This window comes from Tiliqua scincoides, chromosome 1, assembly GCF_035046505.1.
Source record: "Tiliqua scincoides isolate rTilSci1 chromosome 1, rTilSci1.hap2, whole genome shotgun sequence".
In the NCBI taxonomy this organism is placed as follows: domain Eukaryota; kingdom Metazoa; phylum Chordata; class Lepidosauria; order Squamata; family Scincidae; genus Tiliqua; species Tiliqua scincoides.
The window spans coordinates 309482956-309510231 of NC_089821.1; the positions used below are offsets into that span (position 1 = coordinate 309482956).

A 27276-nucleotide genomic window follows, 5' to 3' on the forward strand; every position below is an offset into this window, starting at 1 on the left:
TAAATTCTTCCTATCGGTTATCCCATGGAACTGTTTTTTGCTACTGTACTTTAGTGGTTGCAGTGATTGTTTTAGTATTATGTTGTGAGCCTCTTTGGTGATACATTTAAAAAGAAAACAAATATAAAGTAAATAAATCCAGTTACTCCTACTCTAAAGACAATGCAATGTGACTCACCCTTGGAGGAGACTATCTTTTTGTGTCCCTCTGAGTCACTGTTTTAGTCTTTTCAGCTCTAATCAGAAGGCAAGCAGGTCAGTTACTTAGGCCAAAGGTAGTTGCCTCTGCTGAGAGTGGATCATTCTTGTTTTGATGCCATTTATAAGTGTGGCACTTACAAATCTGAATTTGATTCAGAAAAATGTAGTCCCAGCAGTCAGAATTCTGAAAACCACTTCTCCATGATGATCTTAGAACCCTGGAGAAACTGATCTTGTGAGATTGGTCAAACCAGAACTCTTGCCTTGCTTTGCTGATGCTATTCCAGGAGCCATATAGGCTGTGCAACACATGTGCTGTGAACATAAGAACAGCCCCACTGGATCAGGCCATAGTCCCATCTAGTCCAGCTTCCTGTATCTCACAGCAGCCCACCAAATGCCCCAATGTGGGTGTAGTTGAGCTTGCCAGGAATTGGTGGGTCAATCTTTGGTGGATTGGAGAGCTGGGTGGGCTAGTTTGAGAGCTGGTAATCAGTTCAAGTTTGTCAGTAGCCATTTTTCTGGTTACCAATGTTGAGAAACCTCTTCAGGCAGCCAGAGAGAGGAACATTTGTAACTTGAAAGAGCAGCTGTGACTTTTCCCCGCTGTCCATTTATGTACTGCAGAGGGACTAGCAAAACTTGCTGTTGATACATCTTGACGATTTGCAAGGCTAGCTTAGTCTGTAAAAACAGAAAATGGGTATCTGGTCACAGTCACTCCTGGAAGCTAAGCTCTTTGACCCAGAAGTCTTATCCAGTTATCCTGGATATGTAAGGAAACTATTTATCTTCAATTGGTGATGAGCAAATGTGACAGAGGTTGATCAGTATATGAATGATATACATGTGTCTATGAGGAGGCTTATAAATACATGCAGTGGAGAAAGCAGGTAGACAGAAGTTTTTCTCTGTCTCTCATGATATTAGAATTCTGGACAGCCATTTTCAACAACTGTGCTGTGGCACTCTGGTGTGCTGTGGATGGGCTGCAGGTGTGCCACGGGAGTTGCGGGGGGGGGGAGGATCATTTATTAGTAGGACCATTAGTAAACCCCTGCTGTCAGTGCGGTGTGCCTTGTCAACTGTAAAAAAACTGATGGTGTGCCTTGACAATTTTAGTACCTTGTCAGTGTGCCATGAGATGAAAAAGGTTGAAAATTGCCGATTCAGGGACTCTCGTTGAAGTTGATTGGCAAGAGGCTGGAACCGCTAAAGGCAAGGGCCTCTTCATGAAACATACAGAATTTACGGAATCTGCTACTGCAAGATGTGATGATGATAACAGCTTTAGAAGGCTTCAAAAAGGGGATGTATTGGCAACCTTCAGTCTTGAAAGACTATGGTATCGCGCTCTGAAAGGTGGTTCTGACACAGCGTCTAGTGTGGCTGAAAAGGCCAATTCGGGAGTGACAATCCCTTCCACACCGGGAGCAAGTGCAGTCTGTCGCTGGTCTGTCTCCCTGGCTATGGGCCTTCCTTCTTTGCCTCTTTGCCTCAGACTGTTGGCAAAGTGTCTCTTCAAACTGGGAAAGGCCATGCTGCACAGCCTGCCTCCAAGCGGGCCGCTCAGAGGCCAGGGTTTCCCACTTGTTGAGGTCCATCCCTAAGGCCTTCAGATCCCTCTTGCAGATGTCCTTGTATCGCAGCTGTGGTCTACCTGTAGGGCGCTTTCCTTGCACGAGTTCTCCATAGAGGAGATTCTTTGGGATCCGGCTATCATCCATTCTCACGACATGACCAAGCCAACGCAGGCGTCTCTGTTTCAGCAGTGAATACATGCTAGGGATTCCAGCACGTTCCAGGACTGTGTTGTTTGGAACTTTGTCCTGCCAGGTGATGCCGAGGATGCGTCGGAGGCAGCGCATGTGGAAAGCGCTCAGTTTCCTCTCCTGTTGTGAGCGAAGAGTCCATGACTCGCTGCAGTACAGAAGTGTACTCAGGACGCAAGCTCTGTAGACCTGGATCTTGGTATGTTCCGTCAGCTTCTTGTTGGACCAGACTCTCTTTGTGAGTCTGGAAAACGTGGTAGCTGCTTTACCGATGCGCTTGTTTAGCTCGGTATCGAGAGAAAGAGTGTCGGAGATCGTTGAGCCAAGGTACACAAAGTCATGGACAACCTCCAGTTCATGCTCAGAGATTGTAATGCAGGGAGGTGAATCCACATCCTGAACCATGACCTGTGTTTTCTTCAGGCTGATTGTCAGTCCAAAATCTTGGCAGGCTTTGCTAAAACGATCCATGAGCTGCTGGAGATCTTTGGCAGAGTGGGTAGTGACAGCTGCATCGTCGGCAAAGAGGAAGTCACGCAGACATTTCAGCTGGACTTTGGACTTTGCTCTCAACCTGGAGAGGTTGAAGAGCTTTCCGTCTGATCTGGTCCGGAGATAGATGCCTTCTGTTGCAGTTCCAAAGGCCTGCTTCAGCAGGACAGCGAAGAAAATCCCAAACAAGGTTGGTGCAAGAACACAGCCCTGCTTCACTCCGCTTCGGATGTCAAAAGGGTCTGATGTGGAGCCATCGAAGACAACAGTGCCCTTCATGTCCTTGTGGAAAGATCTGATGATGCTGAGGAGCCTGGGTGGACATCCAATCTTGGGGAGAATCTTGAAGAGGCCGTCTCTGCTGACCAGGTCGAAAGCCTTTGTGAGATCTATGAAGGCTATAAAGAGTGGCTGTCGTTGTTCCCTGCATTTCTCCTGCAGTTGTCTAAGGGAGAATACCATATCAGTGGTGGACCTGTTGGCTCGGAATCCACACTGCGATTCTGGATAGACGCTCTCTGCAAGTACCTGGAGCCTCTTTAGTACAACTCGGGCAAACAGCTTTCCTACAACGCTAAGGAGAGAGATGCCGCGGTAGTTGTTGCAGTCACCCCTGTCACCTTTGTTCTTGTACAGCGTGATGATGTTTGCATCCCTCATGTCTTGAGGTACTCCACCTTCTCTCCAGCAGAGACAGAGGATTTCATGCAGCTCAGTGACGATGATCTCTTTGCAGCATTTTAGGACTTCAGCAGGGATGCTGTCTTTTCCAGGTGCCTTGCCAAAGGCAAGGGAGTCCAGGGCCACGTGAAGTTCTTCTAGGGTTGGTTCACTGTCAAGCTCTTCCAGCACAGGCAGGCACTCAATGTTGTTCAGTGCTTCTTCGGTGACTACATTTTCTCTGGAATATAGCTCAGAGTAGTGCTGCACCCAGCGTTCCATCTGCTGCGCCCGATCCTGGATGACCTCGCCTGTGGCAGACTTCAGAGGGGCAATTTTCCTCTGTGTTGGACCTAGGGCCAGCTTGATACCATCATACATCCCCTTGATGTTGCCCGTGTCAGCTGCTATCTGTATCTCGGAACAGAGCTGGAGCCAGTAGTCGTTAGCACATCTCCTGGCAGTCTGTTGGACTTTGCTGCGAGCAGTTCGGAGGACCTGCAGGTTGCGCTCACTGGGACAGGCCTTGTATGCTGCTTGAGCTCTCCTCTTTTCCTCAATGACTGGTGTCAACTCCTCAGAGTGGGCTTCAAACCAGTCTGCTGCCTTGTTGGTCTTCTTGCCGAATATGGACAAGGCGGTGTTGTAAACGGTATTCTTGAAATGCTCCCATCTGTTGGATGCGTTTGCGTCGGCCGGGCCTGGAAGAGATTCCTCAAGCGCTTGTGCAAATTCTTCCACTTTCCTCTGATCCCGGGTCTTGCTGGTATCAATGCGAGGTCTTCCTTCCTTTTTCGTGTGATACAGTCGCTTTGTTTGCAGTTTCACTCTGCTGCACACCAGGGAGTGGTCAGTGTCGCAGGCAGCACCATGATAACTGCGTGTGATCTTGATGCTGGGAAGGCTGGAGCGTCTGGTGAGGATCAGGTCGAGCTGGTGCCAGTGCTTTGATCTTGGATGTCTCCAAGAAACTCTATGTTGGGGCTTTGTGTTGAAGAACGTGTTGCTGACACAGAGACCGTGATGACAGCAAAACTCTAGCAGGCGTTGGCCATTTTCGTTCATCCTCCCAGTGCCAAACTGACCTAAGCAAGTGGGCCATGAACTGTTATCAGCACCAACTCTAGCATTGAAATCGCCGAGGATGAACAATGGCTCTTTTACAGGGATTTTCTTGACAGTGGTGGCCAGGTCATCATAGAATTTGTCTTTGGCTTCTGCTGGAGACGACAGAGTCGGTGCATAAGCACTGATGAGAGTGACAGGTCCTGCTGATGACTGGAGCTGCAGGGACAAAATTCTTTCACTTCCCACAGTAGGTGGAATGATGGATTTCAGCAGGGTATTTCTGACCGCAAAGCCAACGCCATGTTCCCTGGTTTCGTTTGGTGGTTTTCCCTGCCAGAAAAATGAGAAATTTCTCTCCTTGACAGATCCGGAATCTGGCAGCCTAGTCTCTTGAAGGGCGACGATGTCCATTTGCAGTCTGCTCAGCTCCATGTCGATGACAGCTGTTTTGCGTGCGTCGTCTATTTCTTGCAGGTCATCAGAGAAGCCAGGTGTCATTGTCCTAACGTTCCAGGTGCCCAGCTTTAGGGCAGTAGTTTTCTGTTTTCTGTTGCATGGTGCAGAGTTGTCGATCCGCTTGTCGGTTTTCACCCTAAACCCCACGCACCCCATGAGGTTAACGGACCGTGGCGAGGCAACACCTTACTGGCTGGGGACTGCCCAGCTTAAGGCGGGCGGTAGCTGCCCAATGAGATGCAATGATCTCTCCCACCGTCGGAAGCAGCCCCTGGCGTCATGCTCTACGCCAATCGAGCAAAGACTTATAACCGGTAAACTGCTGCTTCCCGTGTTGTGCCGACGCCGTATGGCGAAGTTGGAGTGTCCTCTCCAGTGCGCGAAGCCTGGGTAAAGAAGGTATGGAGGATAGGCTGTTACCCATGCAGCAAATCCCCCCTCTCCACGTCGCTGGAATGGTCCAATGGAAAGGCAGAAGCCAATACGGTTGGTTCCAGCGGCGTCGCAGGAGTTGCCAGAACGTGACTGTGTTCAGCCATGAACTGCCTCAGGGACTCCGGCTCCTGATTTTGCCTCGAGGTTGACTCCTGAAGCCTTTTCCACAACTGGATGTAGCCACAAGGCAGTGGAGGTTTGAGGTCAGAGTTTCCTTCTCTTAGATGAGCTGCCTTCCTAGGCTGACGAGTCCCATCTACCCGGTGGCTGTTCAGTCGCCTCTTACGACAAGTACAGCCAAACTGAGGGCCTATTCTTATCCCCAGCCCCCAGGGGCAAAAGGGGCTGAGCCCCAGGGGCAAAAAAAGGGGATGAGACCCATTAATAATAGGTCTGACCCATGATAAGTCGCTCAGTTGCTTTGTGGTACCTCCAGGTTCAGAAACTGCTGAGGGGAAAGGGGTTTTGCTTTCTCTTATTCGGGATTATTAGTCTCTTCAGCTAGCTAGCCTGCAGCATGACAGAGGTTTGGGTTTTATGTCGGGTTGTTCCCAGCTGGAATAAACGCTGGAGCAGTGTGGCCCAGACATCTGGTAGCTGCGAAGTTCTCTTAAGAGTGTGCATGACCTACTCCTGTTTTTTTGCATTGTTCACTAATCTGAGAGTGCCTCCTGACTGGGAAGCAGCCAGTTACTTATGCAGAGGGATACTGGGTGGTCTCCCCTGAAGAAAGCCATTGCACTGCTTCTCTGCAGCGTCACTCCCAATGTTAAGATGCTGTCAAATTATCTGCTTCCCAGGAGAAGCTGACTGGAGTAAGCCCAAGCAACAAGAGAAGCAGCAAGCAGTGGCAAGTGGATGGGGAGGGACCATAGCCCACTGGAAGAGCAGCTGCTTTGCATACAAAGGTTCCTGGGTTCAATCCCTGCAGATAGGGCTGGGAAATGTGTTTCTGAAGCCCTAGAGAGCCCCAATCGGTGTAGGTGATACTGGTCTCTGTGGACTTGATAGGAAGTATCCATATATTTGGGTGCTTTGGGGCTCCCAGGAGCCCAGTCATTTAACTTGTTTCTCCTGACTCAGTGGTATGACCTGGTGATCATCAAGCTGGGCTCATCTAACTTGACATGCAGAATGCCCCATCTTCTGTTTCCAGTCTAAAAGGAACTTGAATGGCATGATTGGGAAAACCTCCCTCTCTCTGAAACCTTGGAGAGCTGCTGCCAGTCAGCTTAGATGTACTGGCCTGATGAACCAGTGGTCTGACCTGGTAGGAGTCACCTTCATATGCACGCAAACCTCAGTGGTTCATGCCTGTGGTGCCCCTTCTCAGGGTGGAATACTTTGGCACTCCAGTATCTTCCTCATCCGTAGGAATAATTGGGCTTATGCAGGTTGCAATTAGGGGGGTAAGGCAAAGAGAGTCCTTGCAGCTACATTAATGCCATGCTTTATAATATTGGAGTATTCCACCCTCATATCTGATGTTTAAATTGTATTGAGCCAGTAATTCGTTTGGCAGTTAAACATAAGAGCATAAGAACAGCCCCACTGGATCAGGCCATAGGCCCATCTAGTCCAGCTTCCTGTATCTCACAGCGGCCCACCAAATGCCCCAGGGAGCACACCAGACAACAAGAGACCTCATCCTGGTGCCCTCCCTTGCATCTGCAATTCTGACATAGCCCATTTCTAAAATTAGGAGGTTGCGCATACACATCATGGCTTGTACCCATTAATGGATTTTTCCTGCAGAAACTTGTCCAATCCCCTTTTAAAGGCATCCAGGCCAGTCGCCATCACCACATCCTGTGGCAAGGAGTTCCGCAGACCAACCACACGCTGAGTAAAGAAATATTTTCTCTTGTCTGTTCTAACTCTCCCAACACTCAATTTTAGTGGATGTCCCCTGGTTCTAGTGTTATGTGAGAGTGTAAAGAGCATCTCCCTATCCACTCTGTCCATCCCCTGCATAATTTTGTATGTCTCAATCACGTCCCCCCTCAGGCGTCTCTTTTCTAGGCTGAAGAGGCCCAAACGCCGTAGCCTTTCCTCATAAGGAAGGTGCCCCAGCCCCGTAATCATCTCAGTCGCTCTCTTTTGCACCTTTTCCATTTCCACTCTGTCTTTTTTGAGATGCGGCGACCAGAACTGGACACAATACTCCAGGTGTGGCCTTACCGTAGATTTGTACCTGTTGTGAGCAGGCTGGCGTGGTTTGGAGTTTTTGCAATGACTGAGAGCCAGAAGGGGAACAGCCCCCAGGAGATTCTGGAGTTGAGTTCTGGAGAAATGGAAGGCTGCCTAGAGCCAGGAGGGTGTCTCTTGCAAGGCTCGGCAGTGCTACAGCTGGGCTGCTATATAGGGCTGGAAGTAAATGGTAACAGAGGTGGAAAAATCAGAGGATTTGGTGTGAACAGAGAATGGATATCTTACCACAGTGGACAGTGAGATCCTTGGCTAGCTGCCCCTCTGCAGGAAGACTCAGCAAAGTGGCAAGTGTGCAAGGCCTTGGGTTGATGTTGGGAACGTTGTGGTTGAAGCTCTGAACTTTTGCACTGTTGTGTCCATCCTCTGCTAAAAGTAGAAGCTAAACGTATGTGTCGACCTTGGAACCATGCAAGAGGACCTGATGCAGGGTCCAAGTGGCTTGGAGCGGTAGCCAAACCCTGGCCTTTTTGATGCCAGACTGTACAAATGGATGGTTGAACTTTTGGAGTTGGAGACAGGGGACGGGACACACACACACACACACTGAAATGGTCTGCAGTTACTGAGCCTGATGGCCTAGGGTGCGTCTCTGGGGCTTTCAGTTGTACTGCTCATCAAGGATCAATTTCCGTCCTCCATTGCCAACACTATCTGTGTTTACTTCCGCTAGGAGTGAATAACCGACCCATTTACTCAGGGTAAAGCCACAAGCTGAAAGGAACTGTCTGTAGAAGGATGGCTTGTCCGGTTTGAGGAGGCACCCCCTGAAGCTGTGAATGTGTTCAAGGATGAAGAGAATTCCCCTCAATTTAAACAACAAAGGAAGGCCAAACATGAGCACACCACACCCTGTTACTGCAACTGTGGAACCTTTGCTAGAAAAGAATTAAGCTGGTTCATTTAGCACAGCATGGCTTCCAGCTCCTTCCAGCTCCTGGGGCCTTGTAACCTGCCTTCTCAGGAGTGGCTGCTGGAATAAAGCCCCTGTGGAAAAGCTGCTGCATCATCAGCCAGCTTGATTGGAGGTGGTCAAGTGCGCAGAGGTCAGATTCCAGAAAAATCCTGTCTCCTGGGGGTCTAGGTATGAATGGAAGCAGACTGCTAGCCAAATGTTTTTTGTACGTGTGGGGAAAGTCTAGGATCCATGCAGCAGGTTCAGTGTGTTGCAGCAGAACTGATAGTTGTATGCCTGTGGTCAGCAAGGAATTCTCTTCTTTGCTCCTCAGAATGGCAGCATGTGGCTTGGCGCCACCCAAATGAATCCCCTGGAACTCATCTGCTCCATATGCAACTCCCTGAGTATGGCATACTCTGCATTAGGGGTTTGTGTATGTATGTGGCAGATGGAGGCTAGTAGACAGGTGGTCTTGCCATGCCGCAGAGATTTTGCCTGGGTGGCCTTCAGGATACTTCCAGCTCAGTGATATGTGAAGTGTACCAAAAAATGAGAGCAAGTATCCAAGAAGCAGAGTGAACCCCACATTGACCAGTGTTCTGGGTGTCCACATCTCGGATTTGTTGGCCCTTCTCATTTGTGCAGCACAACAAGGCCTGTGTGGTTGACACTGAATTTTTGTGGTGTTGCTTCTTTCCTCCCAACGATCCATTGTAGGTGAGCTGAAATGTGTCCAGCTTTTGAGGCAGTGAATGGAACCTTCACTTCCTCCTTTTCTGAATCTTCCATTAAACAACACCATAATGTGGCAGTAGGAGAGCGCTATTAATGTGTGTTGGGGGAGGAGATCTGGGGCCCAATCCGGAGTCAACATTTAATTTCGGAGTGAACTGGAGGGGGATTAAGCCGTCATTAGGCTGCACCATTATTCTCTCCCCTATCCATAAAATCTGCCAGGAATATCCTTAATGGCTGGCAAGCAGTTGTGCCTAATGGAATTTGCTTTAATATTGTGACCCCCTGAATGCAGTTGCAAAGAAACAAAGCTTGTAGCTACATGCTCCTGAGTTGGGAATCGAACCCTTGTTAACTTCTGAATGAACAGAGCCCCAGAAAAAGAAACCTGTACCATAGTTTTCCTGAAATGCTATGATTTGCTCTTCTGTGCTAGCCTCAGCCCCTACCTGCGGGGGATTGGACAGCTTGGAAAAAAACAGCCCTCCGAGAACCTCAGAGGAGCCCTCCTGGATCAAGCCAAGGGCTATTTCACATTAGTCCACCAGATTCCCCTGCGGGCACCCATAACAACCAGATACCTGTATCCTTTTGCAACTTCCTTGCTCCTGGCATTCATGGATAGGCTGCCTCTAAAACCCAGAAGTTGGATATAGTCACCATAAATCTGTCCAATCTCCTTTTACAGGCATCTAGGCCAGATGCTTTCCTTTAGTACATCTAATTAGAATACAGTATCTAACTTTCCTCTGGTACATCAAGCCTGGCAGGAAGCAGGAATGTCTGCATACTGTACTAAAAAGGATTTTGACGCTACTGCCAAAACTTTTTCACGCAAGAGAAGAAAACGTGTCTAGTCCTCATGGCTGCAGAGATGCATTTGAAAATACACTTCCTGTGTTCAGGCATGAGGCGTTGGTGCCCTACAGAGCTTTATTCCCTTCTCTGTTGGATAGAAACCTGAGCTTCCCTTTACAAACTTTTATTAAGAACTTAAGAACAGCCCCACTGGATCAGGCCATAGGCCCATCTAGTCCAACTTCCTGTATCTCACAGTGGCCCACCAAATGCCTCGGGGAGCACACCAGACAACAAGAGACCTACATCCTGGTGCCCTCTCTTGCATCTGACATTCTGACACAACCCATTTCTAAAATCAGGTTGCACATACACATCATGGCTTGTAACCCGCGGTGGATTTTTCCTCCAGAAACTTGTCCCATCCCCTTTTAAAGACATCTGGCCCAGATGCAGTCACCACATCTTGTGGCAAGGAGTTCCACAGACCAACCACATGCTGAGTAAAGAAATATTTTCTATTGTCTGCCCTAACTCTCCCAACACTCAATTTTAGTAGATGTCCCCTGGTTCTGGTGTTGTGTGAGAGTCTAAAGAGCATCTCTCCATTCACTCTGTCCATCCCCTGCATAATTTTGTATGTCTCAATCATGTCCCTCATCAGACGCCTCTTTTCTAGGCTGAAGAGGCCCAAACGCCGTAGCCTTTCCTCATAAGGAAGGTGCCCCAGCCCCGTAATCATCTTAGTCGCTCTCTTTTGCACCTTTTCCATTTCCACTATGTCTTTTTTGAGATGCGGCAACCAGAACTGGACACAATACTCCAGGTGTGGCCTTACCATCGATTTGTACAACAGCATTATAATATTAGCCGTTTTGTTCTCAATACCTTTTCTAATGACCACAAGCATAGAATTGGCCTTCTTCACTGCAGCCACACATTGGGTCAACACTTTCATCGACCTGTCCACCACCACCCCAAGATCCCTCTCCTGATCTGTCACAGACAGAACGTTACCCTATTCCAGGGGTGCCCAAAGTTTTTGGCAGGAGGGCCACATCATCTCTCTGACACTGTGTTGGGGCCGGGGGGAAAAAAAGAATTCATTTACATTTAAAATTTGTATACATTTACATAAGTATACATAAATGAATATATTAAAGATACTTATATGAATGAAAAGCTTTCCATCTGATCTGATCCGGAGATAGATGCCTTCTGTTGCAGTTCCAAAGGCCTGCTTCAACAGGACAGCGAAGAAAATCCCAAACAAGTTTGGTGCAAGAACACAGCCCTGCTTCACGCCGCTTCAGATGTCAAAGGGGTCTGATGTGGAGCCATCGACATCAGACCCCTTTGACATCCGAAGCGGCATGAAGCAGGGCTGTGTTCTTGCAGACTGAGAGCAAAGTCCAAAGTCCAGCTGAAATGTCTTCGTGACTTCCTCTTCGTGACGATGCAGCTGTCACTACCCACTCTGCCAAAGATCTCCAGCAGCTCATGGATTGTTTTAGCAAGGCCTGCCAAGATTTTGGACTGACGATCAGCCTAAAGAAAACACAGGTCATGGTTCAGGATGTGGACTCACCTCCCTGCATTACAATCTCTGCGCATGAACTGGAGGTTGTCCGTGACTTTGTGTACCTTGGCTCAACGATCTCCGACACTCTTTCTCTTGATACCGAGCTAAACAAACGCATCGGTAAAGCAGCTACCACGTTTTCCAGACTCGCAAAGAGAGTCTGGTCCAACAAGAAGCTGACAGAACATACCAAGATCCAGGTCTACAGAGCTTGCGTCCTGAGTACACTTCTGTACTGCAGCGAGTCATGGACTCTCCGCTCACAACAGGAGAGGAAACTGAACGCTTTCCACATGCGCTGCCTCCGGCGCATTCTCGGCATCACCTGGCAGGACAAAGTTCCTAACAACACAGTCCTGGAACGTGCTGGAATCCCTAGCATGTATGCACTGCTGAAACAGAGACGCCTACGTTGGCTCGGTCACGTTGTGAGAATAGATGATGGCCGGATCCCAAAGGATCTCCTCTATGGAGAACTCGTGCAAGGAAAGCGCCCTACAGGTAGACCACAGCTGCGATACAAGGACATCTGCAAGAGGGATCTGAAGGCCTTAGGAGTGGACCTCAACAGGTGGGAAACCCTGGCCTCTGAGCGGCCCGCTTGGAGGCAGGCTGTGCAGCATGGCCTTTCCCAGTTTGAAGAGACACTTGGCCAACAGTCTGAGGCAAAGAGGCAAAGAAGGAAGGCCCATAGCCAGGGACAGACTGCACTTGCTCCCAGTGTGGAAGGGAATGTCACTCCCGGATTGGCCTTTTCAGCCACACTAGACACTGTGCCAGAACCACCTTTCAGAGCGCGATACCATAGTCTTTCGAGACTGAAGGTTGCCAATACAATACAATATGAATGAATGAAGGTCTTGCAATAGCTCAAGGCCTTTCAAAGGCCTTGTGCAAAGCAAGGCTGGCCTTTCCTTTTCTGCCGCTACTGCATCACAGAAGTGAACCAGCAAGCAGTGGAGGGAGCCCTTGTCCCACAGCTCACGCAAGAGGTCAAACAGTCACCCTCACACTGAGAGCAGTTGCGTCAGGCCTGTGCAGGCTCCAACAAATCTCCGGAGGGCCAGAGGCTCATTGGAGACTGGGGGCTCCCTGAGGGTCGCATTGAGAGGCCTCGAGGGCTGCATGTGACCCCAGGGCCGGGGTTTGGGCACCCCTGCCCTATTCAGAACCTTACCCTAGGCTGGTGCTACTGGTGAGCCTGACTGAGCAAGCCTTGGAGGCTCTGGTTGTATAAGAGATAGGTACAACAGGTGGCTTCCGCTCTGGGTAAGTTTTTGTCAAAGAAGTGGCTTGCAGTTTGAGCCTAAGACAGTAATGAAGTGGGGGGCATAGCTGCTTTGCATGCGGAAGCCATGTGGAAAACTTGATCCCCAGCCTTTCCAGTTAAAAAAGGATCTGGTTGGAGGCTGGGAAAGATTTCCCTGCCTGTGACCCTGAAGAAGTACAGCCAGCTGGAGCAGGCAGTCTTGGGCTAGTGACCTGACTTGGCAGAAGGCAGTTTCATGTGTTCACGAAACTAGGGACTAGCTTGTGCCTTGCTCAGATAGAGACAGGTTGTGGTGCTGGATCCTGCAGCTGTTCCGTAATACTGGGTTTTAAACAGCCCCCATCATTCCCATGGTAACAGGCTGATGTCACAGCCTGAAGGACGTGATTTCAGTTCAGGTCGACTTTGCTGGGCTGAAACTCCAGTGAAGGATGTGAGGTGGGCAGGGTGGTGTTCTGTGCCTGTGGTGAAAGTGGGGTTCACAAAGGAAGGTGCGGCTTGGCTGCTGTTCTGCCTGCTGACCTTCTCCTCAGGGCGAATGCAGGTGTATCTCTTTCGAAAAGCCCTATTTGGGGGGGGCAGCTGCCAAAGGGAGAACCTTTTCTCTAGATGTTGAATATTTTCCTTTGTTTCTTTAGAACTTTCCAGTGTCACTTTAATGTGTTTAATTCTGTTCAAATAGCATCATTTTGTTCCCCCCCCCTTCCTTTTATTCATTGGGAAAGGCCACTCTTTCCTGCCCTTTGCATTATGATCACATTTTCCAATGTCCTATTAGCAGATTCCAAGATTGTTGAATGGGGTCCCGCCCATTTAATTTGGCCGGCAGGGCCAATTGTTCTGGGTCTGTGTATATGTGCTTTGGCAGGACTTAAAGGTACCTGTAATCAGGCAGCCCATTGTTGACTTGCCGAAGTGGCTGCACACGAAGAGGGTGCAGCAGCCTCAGGGCAGTAAAGATAGTGGTGGCACTGCCCTCCCCCCTTTTCCCATTACGCACAACTTCCTGCAAGCTGCCCCCCTTTTGTGTTCTCATCTGTAGCACTCGGTAACAGTCCACTGCTGCTCAGTGAATGGAAAGTGTTTGCTGCTATTTGTTGCTTGCACAGGAGAATTCAGGGGTGTTGCCCTTCTTGTTGTGAGTTTCTTTCAGGAGCATCCTGCTTCCAGGGCGAATGTTCTCCCCTTTCTTTCTCGGAGCAAAGCATGAAAGCAGAGAGTGCCCAGGTGGGACCCTGCCAGAGCTGCTGAGTTCTTCTTGGGGAGGCTTCAGCCGCAAACTGCTTTGGTCTCAGAATCTTTTTCAACGTTTTTGTTAAAAAAATATATTTATGTGCCATTTTTCAACCCCCCCCCCCCAAAGTTAGCAAATCAGTTCACATAGCAGAGGAAGAAAGAAAATGTTTCCTGACCCAAAAGATCTTGCCGTCTTGCAAAAGACGTAAAGGAGGCACCAGTAGACAGCTGCTGGGAGGGATGTTCTGCTGGGTGGAATAGGTACAGCTGCTCCCCCCTCTTAAATATAAGAGCATTGCTGTTAAAATGTACCTGCTGCCTTACAGGGTTATTTAGGCCCAGCGTGAACCGTTGCCTGCTCCTTACACTCGAAAACCGTAAGTGGGAAGACAACTGGGGTGGCAGGTGCAAGGCTGGTGTTAGGGGTTGGTGTGGTTAGGCACTTGGCAGGGCCACACTTTGTCGGGTATCATGCCCTCCCAAGAGCCCCTTGGCTTCTGCTGCTGCCCCACTCCACTGCTCCCTGCCTTGCTTGTCTGTCTTTCCCTTCTGCTGGGGGGAGAAGACAAAAGGAGCAGCTTCCATGGGGTGCTCACTTGCTGCTCCCTGGCAACTGAGGATGGCCAGCAAAGAGCCAAAGGACCCACTGATGCCATCTTGCCACAGGGTGGGTATTTGTGGTTCATTCTTGATGCTTTACAGTGGGAGATGATGGTGTACACACTGCAAGTGCCAGGTGGTAAAGTGCGAAGCAGCCCTGAAGCTTATCACTTCCTGAGTGTAAAGCTAAACAGAAACTTATTGTAACACCACAGTCTCTGGCAGTAAACTGGACGCAGAGAGCATGGGATCTGTGTTCTGCACACTCAGTGGGAGAGTGAGATGCAGTGTGATCTTGGGCGAGTTCTCCCCCATAATGTGTGTCTGTTCACTTACCCTGTTACGTGACGACATCATGGGGTTTCTTAACACGCAGCACAGCATCAGGCTACCAAGTAAGGGTATCTGCACCTTATGGGGGAGCAGTCTTAACTCTATGCATTCATTGAAAATGTTCTGGTGTTCTTCTTTAAGACAACATGTTGGTCAAATCATTCATTAGTCATAAGTCAAATTATGCAATCAAAGTGCAGTTGGGTGTGTCTGTGCAGTTGATTCCTGAGGCACTGCTCAGGTTTCCTCAGGTTGGCGAGTGGACTTCAGCAGTGTATTATGCAGTGCACCACAGCAGTATATGTGCAGCTTATGCCAAGGCAGACAAGTGCTCCTTCAGCTCAGCCCTGTGTTGTCATCTCAGCTCCTCGCTGGCAGCAGCTCTCCAAACTTTTTCCCAGCACCTTGCTGTAAGTGGGAGATGCCAGGGATGAACCCAGGGCCTTCTGAAGTCACAGCAAGGGCATGAGCACTGAGCAGTTCCCCCCCCCCCAGAATGTGACATCTGACAGCTTGTTTCACCTTATTCACCATCACTGTATGTGGATGTTTGCTAATCTGTATTATTTTTATTTACTGAATATATATATTTCTATATATACTGAATTTCTATCCGGCCTTTCTCCCCTGGACAAATACAGGGAGTATTTCATTGTACAGTAGTCATCCTCAGGAATGTAAGATCAGCCTCGGTGGGTGAGACCAAAGTTTAATCTCATTCAAATGCTCACTCTTCACTGCTTTGATTGGATGGACCAGCCCTTTTTTGTTCTGATTCTCTTGAGTAAAATGTATTTTTATCAAGCTGAATCATGCTGACATTTTTGAGCATGCCCAGTGTGCTGAGTGATCTTTGTGGAGCCGTCAACCAAAATTATGTAACTGCCAAGAGAAGAACAATAGGCTGTGCAGTCGTCTCACCTGTGGGATCTCCAAAGCTGCAAGTATTTTCAGGCTGAATTTCTGGTGTTTTGCCTCTTTCCTGCCTTCTCTTTGCAGCCAGTGTCCTCATTCAGATGGCTAAGCCTGCTGCTTCTGTTGGCTCAGTTCCCTGTGTCTTAAAAGACAGGCTGGTTTCTTGATGATCCTGGAAGAAGGAACGGCTTCTGTGATGTGGTTACTTTGGTCAGGGAGGGGGCAGTTTCTCCCTTTTCTTTTGCATTAATTAAGATGTTGAAAGTTCACCTTTCCTTTTAAAAAACTCATGTGGTGACTAATAATTGTTTTAAGAAACATGCACCTTCCCACACAGTTTGAAACCGTGGCCAACTTGGAACAACAGGAAAACTGAAAACTTGCAGATGCAAGCCAGCACTATCCTACAGTCCCCAAAGCCCTGTAGAAAAATACTGCTCTAGCTGTCCATGAGTCACCTGAAAGGCAACAGGAGGGGAAGGAACAAGATGCCCGCCCTTGAGGAGGTAGGGCTACCCTCTTGGTATCAAAGCTGGTGGGAGGGGGCCTGTTGCTCTTTTAACACACTTGGGGGGGCATTTGCTCCCATTCTTACCTTGCCACCTCAGTCTCTCCTCTTCTATGTCTCTTCCCCAGGTTTCATGTGTCAAAAAGCAGTTTGTAATCTGGCTAGGACCCTCCCCTGGGACCCTCTGTTGCATCTTCATTTCAGTTATAAAGGGAAACTGAAAATTTTATAATACTGTGTGACTGTTGAAGGCTGGTCTGTATGGTTGAGAATGAACTTTTCTCACTCTGGGTGGAATTGCTGGTGATTCATCTCATTGTTTCATTCCTTGGTGGGCTTTTCTAAGTTCCGCAGAGTGTGATGTAGTGACTTTCCAGGTTGTTGTCAGTGTAAGTTGGGAAGATCTGTTTTAAGTAGCCATGATGAGAACACAAAGAGAGTCTGGTCCAACAAGAAGCTGACGGAACATACCAAGATCCAGGTCTACAGAGCTTGCGTCCTGAGTACACTTCTGTACTGCAGCGAGTCATGGACTCTTCACTCACAACAGGAGAGGAAACTGAATGCTTTCCACATGCGCTGCCTCCGACGTATTCTCGGCATCACCTGGCAGGACAAAGTTCCAAACAACACAGTCCTGGAACGTGCTGGAATCCCTAGCATGTATGCACTGCTGAAACAGACGCCTGCGTTGGCACGGTCATGTCGTGAGAATGGATGATGGGCGGATCCCAAAGGATCTCCTCTATGGAGAACTCATGCAAGGAAAGCGCCCTACAGGTAGACCAGAGCTGCGATACAAGGACATCTGCAAGAGGGATCTGAAGGCCTTAGGAGTGGACCTCAACAGGTGGGAAACCCTGGCCTCTGAGCGGCCCGCTTGGAGGCAGGCTGTGCAGCATGGTCTTTCCCAGTTTGAAGAGACACTTGGCCAACAGTCTGAGGCTAAGAGGCAAAGAAGGAAGGCCCATAGCCAGGGAGACAGACCAGGGACAGACTGCACTTGCTCCCAGTGTGGAAGGGATTGTCTCTCGCGAATTGGCCCTTTCAGCCACACTAGATGCTGTTCCAGAACCACCTTTCAGAGCGCGATACCATAGTCTTTCGAGACTGAAGGTTGCCAACTAGGAGATGAGAACAGAAGTACCCGACTCAAAATTAAGTCAGAGGTCCAGTATCAGGGCTGCAAAAGAGTGCTCAGATAATTTGAAACGGAAAAGGCGATGGTCTGAGAAGGATGTTTTCCCCCTCCCCGCTCATGTGCTTTGGAGCAGTGTTTCTCAAACTGTGGGTTGGAACCCACTAGGTGGGTCACGAGCCAATTTCAGGTGGGACCCCATTTATTTCAATATTTTATTTTTAATATATTAGACTTGATGCTCCCATGGTATGACTGCATTTGGGGAAATGTTACAGAAGTGTACTTTTAACAAGCTACTATATATTCTTTGAACAATGTTAGTAAATGGGACTTACTCCTGGGTAAGTGCGGGTAGGATTGTTAAAAATGTTCCAGCTTGATGATGTCACTTCTGGTCATGACATCACTTCTGGTGGGTCCTGACAGATTCTCATTCTAAAAAGTGGGTCCCGGTGCTAAATGTGTGAGAATCACTGCTTTTGAGGAAAGGTATGAGAGGACTGCCTTATGGAACATGAATGGGATAGTAGGACTCTGCTTTGTGTAGGATGGTGATAAGGTTTCTTGCACTTCATCTAAGGGCCAAACATGTTGTTGTTGGCAACCTTCAGTCTCGAAAGACTGGTTTCGTGCTCTGAATGGTGGTTCTGGAACAGCGTCTAGTGTGGCTGAAAAGGCCGATTCGGGAGTGACAATCCTTTCTACACTGGGAGCAAGTGTAGTGTGTCCCTGGTCTGTCTCCCTGGCTATGGGCCTTCCTTCTTTGCCTCTTTGCCTCAGACTGTTGGCCAAGTGTCTCTTCAAACTGGGAAAGGCCATGCTGCACAGCCTGCCTCCAAGCGGGCCGCTCAGAGGCCAGGGTTTCCCACCTGTTGAGGTTCACTCCTAAGGCCTTCAGATCCCTCTTGCAGGTGTCCTTGTATCACAGCTCTGGTCTACCTGTAGGGCGCTTTCCTTGCACGAGTTCTCCATAGAGGAGATCCTTTGGGATCCGGCCATCATCCATTCTCACAACGTGACCGAGCCAACGCAGGCGTCTCTGTTTCAGCACTGCATACATGCTAGGGATTCCAGCACGTTCCAGGACTGTGTTGTTTGGAACTTTGTCCTGCCAGGTGATGCCGAGGATGCGTCGGAGGCAAGCGCATGTGGAAAGCGCTCAGTTTCCTCTCCTGTTGTGAGCAATTTAAGTGAACTTGTAGGAAGAGTGCAAAGTGAAGTCCTAAGTGATTCTAATGTTCTTTTCCTACACTTTTTTTGATGGAAGACATCTTCTGCTGATCTTTCTGCTGGACTTGCAGCATTGGCCTCTTCACCTCTTGACATCTAGATTGCCCTATGTGTGGTGTAGTCAGCTTTGCATCTCAAAGGCCTTGATGTATTTTGGAATGAGCCATCAAACTTGCTGCTTTGATGAGCAAAGCAGACAAGTGGTGACTGAATTTCCTGACTGGAAGCAGTCCATGGGACATCTGTGAGTTATCCCATCAGACCCCAAATTACAATACAAATGGCACCCTGTGCCTTTCAGCCATTCTGCTGCATCCAAATCTTCCCACTGAGATTAGCAAAAGTAGCAAGGAATGCTTCTCAAATTACCCATTTCCTACATGGAAGACTCCTTTTTCTGTATGAAGTAGCTCAAGAGCATCACGTACACCACTATGTGTGATGGTTGCTCATGGAACTGAAAAGTTGTGACCCATCTCCATTTGTATCCATGCAGTACCACATGTGCAAGTACAGTAGCACCACCTGAGTTTGGTGATGGAAGAGTCCTCTGGATTGAACATGCGACTCTAAGGTGTTCCCTTCGTAACGATAATGCATGGGAGGTATCTTAGCTCAGAACTAGAGCATCTCTCTTGTATGTGCAGAGGAGCCCAAGTTCAATCCATAGCACATCTCCAGGTGGGCCAGAAAAAATACCCCCCACTGGACGCTGGAGAGCTACAAGGTGATGTATAGCATACTGAGTCAGATGGACCAAAGAGAGCTTCACAAACATCTGTGGGAGCTCTGGTTCATCTCCTCAGCCATCCAGTCCCCTCCTCTCACTCCCATCCCTTTCTTTCTGTTTCTTTCCCTCCCCCTTTCAACTCCTCATCCAGCTCCTTTTCCTGCAAAGAGAAAAGAGATGATGGAGCATCAAGAGAATAAGCACCTAATAGAATGAGGGGACACGACACAGAAGCATGAATCATCTTTAATGGTGACACCACCCACGCACATCTTTTCATTTCTTCAGGCTTGCTCTCTGTTGCCACACGGCTTGCAGACTTACTTGCTGCCTTTAAAGAAGAGGAAGATTGTAATTCTTGGGGTTTGCACAGCCCTTCCGCCCTGCTTTTGTGCTGAATTGGTGTTGGTTGTTTCCACACCCCATCCTAAACAAAGGTCTCGCTCATTCCCAGATGAATAATTTGCTGCATTGACTTGAATAGCTGCAAGTTACAGAAGGCAGGAGGTTGCAAAAGAATTCTTGTAGCAACTTCAGCTGTGTCTGCAACAGCAGTTCCGGGGAGGCTGCTGTTGGCATACAGAACAGGAGGTATGGAGAAAACACCAGGCTGAACCTTTTGGAGAACATTCTGTGGCCAAGTCAAAGGCTTACAGTGTGTTAGTTCTGTGTGAGTCAGTGATGCAGCAAGCAAACCATAAGGCCAGGCTGAGATAGTCTTTTGCAATTTGGGAGTACATTGACTGCATTCAGCAGGTGGTTCACTGTCCATCACTGTTAACTACACCATTAACATGCAGGAGGAACTGCTTCTCCACCAGCAGCAGCAACAGCTGCCTTGTCAAATTGAAGGGAGCTTTGGATGAAATCACAATACGATTCAGGAGAACTGCTGTTAAGAAAGGGGTGGTTGAAAGTCCTGCAGGGTGTGCATAAGATCTTCCAGACTAGACTGTGGACCGCCACTCAGGGTCATTCCTACATCACCTGCTTGTCTCCTATTTCAGGAAGTCCACAGGGCTGGTTTCTTGGTGACTTATAGAAAGCAAATTGAATGTTTTTGCATGTTATAAAAATTGCTTTGGGGGATAGTGCCAGTTCATTGTTTTCTTTATTCTCTGTTTCCTGTTCCAGGTTATACCATTTTTATTGCTGTGTCTGCTTTGAGGGCCTTTATGGTTTGAAATGTAGGAGAAAAAATAAGTCTTCCTGTGACCTGCATGTTCCCCAGAGGTCCCTTGCTACTATAGTCCCCTTTCTGTTCCATCATTCATTTTCCTGGTTTCTGTCTTGTTGTTTAGTGCACATGGAACAGCATCTACCTTGTCAAGCCGACTCCATCTCTTCCTTATAAACCTATTTATCTGGAAAGCCCTTCTGGGCCATACAAGTGCCCCAGCAATGCAAGCTATATGTACTGAAGCACCTTGTTCCCCACAAGGCAGAGGAACCTTAAGTGCTTTTGTCCTTGGTTGGCAACCTTCAGTCTCGAAAGACTATGGTATAAGCCTACAGCACCCGGTATTCCCAAGCGGTCTCCCATCCGAGTACTAACCAGGCCTAACCCTGCTTAGCTTCTGAGATCAGACGAGATCAGGCATGTGCAGGGTATTGCTGTGCACAGATTTGGTGACCAGTGTTTTCCAGCAATAATCAGATGGGAGTGAGGGGACCAGCAGCTGGCACACCACCAGGTAAAAGAGGGCATCATTTGGCATGGTGCCAGGAAATTTTGGGGTGACTATGCTCCCACCCTCTGCTCTTTTACAATTTTTCTATGACTATAGAAACTCTGATACTAGGAACAGAACACAAACATGGACCTGGTTTTATGTAAAGCAAGCAGTTTCTTCCTCACAGCCAGCAGTACAGAACATATACAGGAAAGTACAGAGTTTTCCCCAGGAACAACCACAGCCACAGGTGATTTAATGGCTCTGCTCATCAAGTGACTCTTGTTTGAGGAATTCACAGGCCGTCAGCCTTGCTGTGGATATGAAACACACGTATCCTCATTGTAACCCCTGAATGTCCAGACTGTATTAATACGTCTGCTGTTCCTGTAAAAAAAAAAAAAAAAAAGCATCAGAAAAGCTGGATGAAACATGTGGCTTCTTTGTGGTTTTAACCACATCTGAGAGTGGCCCTTGGAATCATGTCTTCCCTTGACACAAATGTGCAATGGCACGACTGCCAGGATACAAGTTCATCTATGATGCAAATTCTTATTCTCCCTGCCCCATCTCAGTGCTGCCCCTCTGTCTGAGGTCTGGCTGAACCCCAGAGTGTCAACATCCAGCATTTTTCCAGGCTGTCTTGCACTCTTCATCTTGGATTAAAATCTAGTATTGAAGAGCTGCCTTAAAGTAACCCAGGCCCTTCACTGGCCCTCCAGTCATTTTGTTGCTCACTAAGTCAGTATAATGCATGTGCACTCTCTCTCTCTCTCTCTGTTAACTTTGCTTGTTTTCTCTTCCCTTCTTCTGTTTTCTCCCATGTTGTATTTTGCATTATAATTCAGGAAGTTTTCTGTGCTTTGTAAAGAATCGTGATATTGATAGTGCTGTATTTTTAAGAAAAGGCATAATAGGTCTAAGTGCCTCAGTATCAGCTCCTCAATATCCTTAAGGTCTGGCAACCAGAACAGAACACAGTATTCCAAGTGCAGCTGTACCATAAATTTGTATGTGGCATTATAATATGAGCAGCCTTACTCTCGATCCCTTTCTGATGACCCCAGCATGGAATTTGCCACCTTCACAATTGCTGCAAAGTGGATGATGTTTTCTTTGAGCTGCCCAAGACAGTCCCCAAGATCTTTCATAATTTTTCACCAACAGCTCAGATCCCATCAATGTCCATATGAAGTTGGGATTTTTGTTCCCATTATGCAGAACATTACGGTTCTTTACACTGAATCATATTTTTCATTTGGTTGCCTCTTCACTCATTTTAGAGAGATGTTTGGAGCACTTCACAATCAGCATGCTGGTTTGATGTCATATGTAGATATGACCTTAATTCCTAATTCCAGGTAACTTATGTACGAATTTCAAAGCAGTGGTCCCAATTCTTGACATTCGGTTTCTGACTTCCCTGTGAAACTGGCCCACTCATTCTTACTCTCTGCTTCCTGCTCCTTAATGAGTTAACCAAACCAAAAAAGCACCTGCTCCCTTATTCCATGCCTGCTGAGTTTATTCAAAGGTCTTTTGTGAGGACTTTTGCAAGGTCACACATACATCGCCTGTCCACATGTCTGTTGTCACACCCAAAGAACTCTAGAAGGCAGGGCCTACCTTTGCAAAACCATGCTGATTTTCCTTCAGCAAAACTTATTAACATACAGGCCAGTCTTATCCTGTGCTGAAACAGACAGGCCAGCTGGCCTGCACTGTAACCAACGCAGGATAGGAGGTGGATCCCATTCAACTCAAGAGTAAGGGAATTTATTTGCCTTTACCCTGTGTCACATGGCAGCCACCTCAATGCAGCTACTTAGATCTGCACTAGCTGAATCACTGGCACAGATTCAAGCAGTCCGGTGTATTGCTGGTTCACGCAGAAGAGGAGATGGCCTAAATGCCAGAGGCCAGTCCCACCTCCCTCCCAGGCCTGGCCTGCCCATCGACTTGCCCTGCCCCCATTCTGCCCTCCTGCCACCCTTTCCCACCCCTGCACTGGCCTTCTCCGGCAACAAAAATCTACCTTGTCCGGGCAGTGCAGGGATGGGATACGGTGGGAGCAGGCCACCACATGTCCTTAAGCCAGTGCGGCCTGCTCCCAAGTCGCCCCAAATGTGCTTTATGGCACGTTTGCAACACTCGGGTGTCTGCTGTGCCGGCGTAAGGTAAGTATTGAATCATGCTTTTAGCTACTTAATAGTGTTGTTTTCTATTATACTTTCCACCAGTTTTACTGGAACAGACATTAAGCTGACTGACCTGTGACTTCCCAGATCCCTTTTTAAATCTTGGTAATGTGTTGGCCACCTTCCAGTCCTCTGTCACAAAAGCTGATTGAAAGGACAGGCTGTGCACTTTTGTCAGAAGAGCAAAATGTGCTTTGTCACTGGACTGGGACTCCACCTTTGTTTTGTTTTGGTGCATCACATGGTCCAGCTTCCTTTCTGTGTTTGGAGGGTTGCTGCTCATAGCCCAAACCAGGGGACCTCTTGAGCATCAGGGTGAGGGGGAAGCCAGGCCGTGACTCAGCGGTTTCCCTGCAGTCACCTTGGCAGTTCATTTCATTTCTGCTTTCATTTCCATCTGTGCTGCAGAGCGACTTGCCTGGCAAGCTGGTTCCTCTGCCTGCAGGAAGAATCCAGTCAGAGCCTGGTGGCTGCCGCCGCTTTGGTTTGGGGGCATGTGCATGAGGGAGAACCACATGCTAAGACCCTGGCAGCGTCAAGGAAGACTCAGCTGGGAAGGTGCCATTTGTTCTACTATCTCCTGCAACCTGGAGCTGGGCCATTCTTTCAGCATGTAGCCAGGAATCCTGGGTTTCTTGGCTTGGTCCATGCCTTTGCCTGTTGGTTAATTAACACACCCAAGCCGTCTCGTCTAAGTAGTAGTCCGGGTTGTTGATAGGGAGGGACAGAGGTATACAGGCACATCTGCATGGAAATTCTCCCTTGACTGGTTTGCCAATAAAGTGTCCAGCTCATGTGCTGAGAAAGCAAGTATGGTGAAAGCTTTATATAATCTCCTTTAAACTGGATTTTGCTGCTGCTGTGTTTGCCTTTACCATAATGTCAAAGTCTGTATTGTAATTACTACTTTGGAAGTCAGTCAGCTGTAAAGCTGGGTGTAAGTAAGTGAAGTGTTGCATGTGGGGTTGTGTGGACAACCCAAGCTGTGTGGCCCCCTTATTCTGGGCTTTTGAACACCAGCACTGCTTCCATACAGCCACTGATGCTTGAAGTGTGTCCCTGCAGGCAGCTGCCAACCTCTAGGGTCAAGCTAGCCCCTGCTGCTCTGATGGCCTCTGCTCTTTCCTCTGCTGCTTGTGGAGGCTGCAAGTGTCCAGCCCTAGCCCACCACGATTTTGCTGGTTCTGTGCACACCTGTCCTTGGAGCTGAAGCTGGTGCTAGGTCACGTGCTTTGCATGCTGAGGTCTCTGGCTCAGTCCCCAGGAAGACTTAAGACAGGGTTGGGCCAGATTGAGAGGGCCATTTCATACATTCCTCTGGCTCCTGGTGCCCTTGTGACCTTCTCCCAACGCTTTTCTCTGCAGCTGTAACAGTTTTGTCTTTTTTCTTCAATAAAGGCTTGAGTGTTTCAGGCTTCTGAGTGTTCTTGAGCTGAGTTCTGCACCCTGGCTGCTGGCTGCAGGAAATGCACGCCGCCCTGTCTCAAGGCCCCACTGACCCAGAAGAGCAGCTCCACAGTGGCACCCAGGAGTTCTGCCCCCTCCAGCATGGTTTGGCATTGCTGCTCCTGTCTTTGCTGAGGTCAGGCGATGGTGGCTGCAGTGGTCCTGAACTGTAAAAAATCAAAAGTAGAACTTAATAAGGCAGCCCTTGTCATAGAACACTAAGTGACCCACTCAGGCCAGCTGTGATCTTTTGGCAGACCTCATGGAATGGTTAAAAAAGGCTGAGTTACAGGTCAGGAAGCCCCCAGGTCAAGCCCCATGCCTGCTTTAAACTCACTGGGAGGCTCCAGGTACACTCTTTCCGTTCAGCTGCCACAGCTGTAATGTGGCACTAGACATGCAGGATTATTTTACAGAGTTGTCATAAGGACAGCATCAGATGATGCTTGTGAACTGCTCTACCAGTGCTACACCTGGATCCTGCATCTTGTTGGGCTGCCTATTTGGTTTCCAGGCTCAATTTCCAGTATTTATTGCAATTTATTTCCTTCCTTTCTTACATCATAGAACTCAAGGAAGTGTAAGTGGGGTTCCCAGGCAGTCACCTCTTCTCTGGCCCTGACTGGGCCAAGGCCTGCTTAGCTTTGTCCTCAGACCAACTGCTTGTGTGAACCTTTTAAAGCCCTAACAGACCTAGGACCCCTTAAGGTGCCCTATGAATCCGCTTCAACATATGAGGCTGCCTGCCCAAGCCTTAAGTTCAACTGCAGAGGCCATGCTGCATGGTGGGTGACCATGAGAGACAGGGCCTTTCTTGTGTTGATACCTGTTGTGGTATGCCCTCTTTGAGGAGATCCACCAGGCTATTTCATTCTTTGCATTTAAGACTCAGCAGGTTTTCAGTGAGTGATGACCTTCTCTGAACTTGGGATCAATTGATTCAATGATGTGATTGTGCTGTTATGGATGTTCATTATGCATGTTTTAATTGTGCATGTTTTAGTTGTGGCGTTTCACTCATTTTATGGTGGGTGAGTTAACCGTGTTGCTAGCAATGTTGAATTTAATATGTAGAAAGTGGGATCTCAATTTATTGAAATAAAATGATTTCATTGTTCTTGTTTTTTCAAATGGAAAAAGCAGTAAGACTGTCATACAAAGTGTTGTGTGGTAAAGGAATGGGTAGAAGTTAGATGGTGGGCTTGAGCATTAGCTACCGTGGGTTTCTTGTCAGGCCCTCCTGATGTTCTTCAGCAAGACTGCAACTTTGAGATCACTTAAAATAAATGAGTTACATTTTAATTGTTACGAAGGCCTAAGTACATCTTTTGTGCTCTATCATCTGATACTTTAGTGCAGGGGTCTCCAAACCCCAGCCCGGGGGCCAGATGTGGCCCACAGCAAGCCTCTATCCGGCCTGCAGCCAGTCTCTTGTCCCCTGAAAGCCTCTGGCCCACTTGGCCAAACATAAGAACGTAAGAACATAAGAACAGCCCCACTGGATCAGGCCATAGGCCCATCTAGTCCAGCTTCCTGTATCTCACAGCGGCCCACCAAATGCCCCAGGGAGCACACCAGATAACAAGAGACCTCATCCTGGTGCTCTCCCCTACATCTGGAACATGACTGGAACTATGCTCTGGTTGTGTCTGGAGGGTGTTCAGGGGCCAGAGAGGTTGAATGTATGAGCCCATTCATTCATTTATTCACTCATCTAAGTTCCATCTCTATTTAAATAAATTTTATATTTAAATTTTTTTTTCCGGCCCTCAACACCATGCCAGATATTTGATGTGGCCCTCTGGCCAAAAAGTTTGGAGACTCCTGCTTTAGTGCAAGGGTCTCCAAAGATTTTGGCCAGAGGGCCACATCAAATATCTGACACGGTGTTGAGGGCTGGAAAAAAAATTTAAATATAAAATTTATATTTATAAATAAATATAAATATTTCCCCATCTCTCCCCATCTGGCCTCTCCCCATCGGTTTTGTTCCCACTGCCTGGAATGGCTCTGAAGGGGAGGGGCCACTTGCAGGCTGTGAAGAGGGTCCCTGCAAAACTTAGTGCTTCACACCCCCTCTCGCTGCGCCTGCAGACCCCATGAACTGTGGGTGACTGGTGCTCTTAAAGGCAGGCTTTGAGAGGCCGGCTGCAGTGACACCAACAGGGCTGATTTTAAAATGCCACTGTGCTGCATTGGCTTTTCTCCTGCTTATAGAAAATGTGGATATAGCAGCAGGAATGCAGCAAATACGTTTGTTTAAAATATTGCTGATAATACCATTTACAAGGAACAGTCAAACAACAATCCTTAAGGAAAACTGGATCATGTAGCGGCTGCTTCAGATAAGGCCCTACAACAACCATCAGTTACAACTCAAGCCTATTAAGAAGACAGGATGAGGGAAAAGGTCTTCTCCTAGCCCCAGAAGGATAGTGAATTCTTTGTCAGCTGAGCTTCACAGACAGGGTGCCACAACAGAGGAGGCCCTGTAGTGGTCACTGCCCACTGACCTCAAGTGTGGAGGTTAACCCAGAGAAGAGTCAACAGGACAAGTAAGCCAAACACTCTTCCTGGGCCATTCTGGGCAGTAGCAAATCGCTACTGCTCCTGTGCATTGCCATTGCTGCCTGGAATGGCTCTGAGGGGGAGGTGCTGCTTACATGCTGTGTTGCAGTGCCTGTAGTAATT

The 27276-nt window shown here is 48.2% G+C and overlaps 1 protein-coding gene and 1 pseudogene across 3 annotated transcripts in view; one reads left to right on the forward strand and one right to left on the reverse strand.

Moving 5' to 3' along the window:
- FBXO34 (F-box protein 34) overlaps nucleotides 1-27276 on the forward strand; it is a 68874-nt gene that overhangs the window by 32906 nt on the left and 8692 nt on the right. The window lies entirely within an intron of this gene.
- LOC136637094 (5S ribosomal RNA) lies at nucleotides 20775-20890 on the reverse strand (annotated as a pseudogene).